Here is a 2,876-nt window from a genome sequence, read left to right on the forward strand (position 1 = left end):
GTATTAAACCAATAGAATTAATGGCATTTAAAAGAGACCTCGTGGCAACATCAGGAGGGGCGTCAAACCAATGGTTGAAATCGCCCATAACCAGTACAGTAGATTTCAACTTAGTAATCGTGTTTAAGAGGTTGATGAACTGCTCTTCGAATAGAGGTAAAACCTGTGGGTGTCTGTAGAGAATGACTATTGTGAGGGGAGTCAATGTGTGGAACTGCAACAATGTTTTTAGAAATAAGGCGACTCCCCCCTGTACCACCATATTGGTTCGCTCTGAGGAGAGAATAACCCGATGGAATAGTGATAAGGTCTTCTGAGGGAGTAGCTGAATCTAACCAGGACTCAGTCAATGCAAGTATATCTAGGTTAGTCACTCCAAATAGATCCATGAACTCTGCACCATGTTGGTGCAAACAGCGCATGTTTAATAAACCTGTGCACAATACTGGGGGAGAGGTACTAGTGTCCACTGAAGGCAACCAAACCTCAGTTAACAATAACAGCGATTTAACAATAGCCGGTATAGTAGGGTCCTGCCTGGATGTAATCCCACAGTTAGAGCTTGTGGGAATTATAGGTAACACATTAGAGGGAGGGGCAGCTACAGGTAACCGACAGGTATACAAAATCACCTCAGGGGCTCCACTCACAACACAGGGAGTGGGGGGGGCTCTCCTGAGTCTAGGAGATGACTGTCAGGTATAATCAATTCCTTGTTATACCTGGCTGCCAACCGTCTTTGTCTATTCCGCTGGATAGACATGATAAGATATGTGCGCGTGGGTGAAACAGTAAAAGTCAACATCTCTAATTACTATCAATACTGATAAAAACTCACAGTGAGGAAGAAGAGAAACAATGGCTCGCACGCACATCTATTAATCACAGAAAGGCACCCAGAGGATACAATTTGTGAATATATATCAAGGGATTTTATTAAACCTGATACAATTTAGATATATGACTCAAATTATGATTTTAATCTGCACTTAATGGCAAAAATTTACATAGCAGGAAAAAACTTTAAGAACACATCTATGTAATAATAAAATTCATCCTGTTTAATCGTACATCCATTCGTCCACATGCAACCATCAATCATCCAATATATTCATACAAAACTCAAAGGGATACAAAATATATAAAATCTATAAAAAACATGACATATAATTCATAAATGAAATTTTATATAATAAGAATGTGAAGTCATTATGCTGGGCCAAAATAGATGATAAAAATGGCCAGACAGTTGAGATGGGTCATAAGAGTCTTCAACCACGACCTCATCTCAGGTTTCTCTACCGGTTTCGACGTAATACTCTATTATAGTGACGTCTTCTTCAGGAGATACACAAATTTACATTCTAAAGAAAAACAGGAGACATAAACTCATAAGTCCCCTCTGTTTAGATGACGACATGGTACACTAGGTTAAAAACCAAATATACAATCAAAAATCAATATGTGAACATGGACAACAGCCTGCTGCTACTGATACTGCTACCTAAAGTAATTATCTCTAAGGTAGACCGTGAGTGTCAAACAGATAAAGTGCAACCATCATGAATTGGTGTCCAAAGGTTCAGTGGAATCAGGTCATAGGCAGAATGCACACCACCAATTATCTGATGGATAATTGTGGGGTACTGGGTTGGCTACTCACTAGTCATTTTAATACCAAATTACAACAAGAAACCTCCCACAGAAATGGAAGCCACATGAGTGCTACAATTTTGGTATTGATGGACTAAATGTTATTCATCCCTGCATGTTAAAGTGACCGAACCATTACTGCAGAGAAACACAACTGACCTTAGTTGAGAAAAAAGGGAAGAGTCGAGTCCTTTTTTATTATGGCTGGAGCAGCTATCAATTCCGTCTACTAGCTTCCAGAAGTTGGTTCCTGCAATTAGGGAATGTTGAGTCCCCACTATGGCTCCACCCTGTGGGGTAAAAACATAAATCAATGAAGGTACATGTTAACGCCATCCCCATTGAAGCATAAGTACGATCTCCGATCTTACCTAATGTGTCTAATGTGGCACATCTAAAGAGATGTGGATATTTGACGCGTACTTCCGTCCCGCACTGGCTCCCAAAAATGTGTACCGTCCCTAGATACAACAACACAGAAACAAACTCTCTGAGTTTGAAATTTGAGGTTTGTAACTCAAATAATTTAGGGGTTCGAGTTATTTAACGAGAACAACCAAGATTAAACTATGGCCTCACTCGTAACGCGAAACCTTGATATTTCACTTTACTTGGAGTAAGAGACCTATGCCCCAAGAAAAAGAATGTAAAATTCAAACTAGGCAGTAACAATTGCACGGGATGGTCCCCCCCATTTAACTACTCGCGGCTTGTCGGCCGTGGTGTGGGTCAATGACCTAGAAATCTAGCACCTCGGTTTGCTTACCTCCAACAAGTTTAAAGTTGTTCCCCAGCTAGTAACTGCCGTCTTGCTTCCTTGAAACGAGCCTGAGCACGCACATCTATGCAACCGGCAACAAACCAGAACTAACCGGGCCATTTCGAGGCAGGCGCGTTCGTGCCTGCGGACTAAATATATGCAGCAAAGAACTACAAAAGCTACCAGGAAATTAAGTACCGGCTGGGTAGAGTACGTGCAGAGAGAAAGTACTCTGCTTTAAGTCGCACTCAAGGAGAATACTAAATGAATCAGAGCACAATAAGTATTAAAAATTACAGTGAGTAATACCACATAATAAAAACGTATTGAACACAATTTAAAAGGCGCAATACAAAATGAGTAATTTTAAGAAATCAATGTTCACAATGGCCCTAAATACAACAAATAAGTGTGAATAGCATTCGCGATTGATTGGTTGTGACAGTGGCAAGTAGCTTGATGT

At 40.4% G+C, this 2,876-nt stretch overlaps 1 long non-coding RNA gene across 1 annotated transcript; it reads right to left on the reverse strand.

Moving 5' to 3' along the window:
* Window positions 1–924: 924 nt before the first annotated feature.
* LOC138542924 (uncharacterized) lies at window positions 925–2,287 on the reverse strand. Its single transcript, XR_011290607.1, has 3 exons — window positions 2,025–2,287; window positions 1,813–1,943; window positions 925–1,364 (listed from the first exon to the last, which is right to left on the reverse strand). It is a non-coding gene; the product is annotated as an uncharacterized lncRNA (long non-coding RNA).
* Window positions 2,288–2,876: the final 589 nt, after the last annotated feature.

Source organism: Ambystoma mexicanum, chromosome 1p (assembly GCF_040938575.1).
Source record: "Ambystoma mexicanum isolate Mex_15411 chromosome 1p, UKY_AmexF1_1, whole genome shotgun sequence".
Classification (NCBI taxonomy): Eukaryota; Metazoa; Chordata; class Amphibia; order Caudata; family Ambystomatidae; genus Ambystoma; species Ambystoma mexicanum.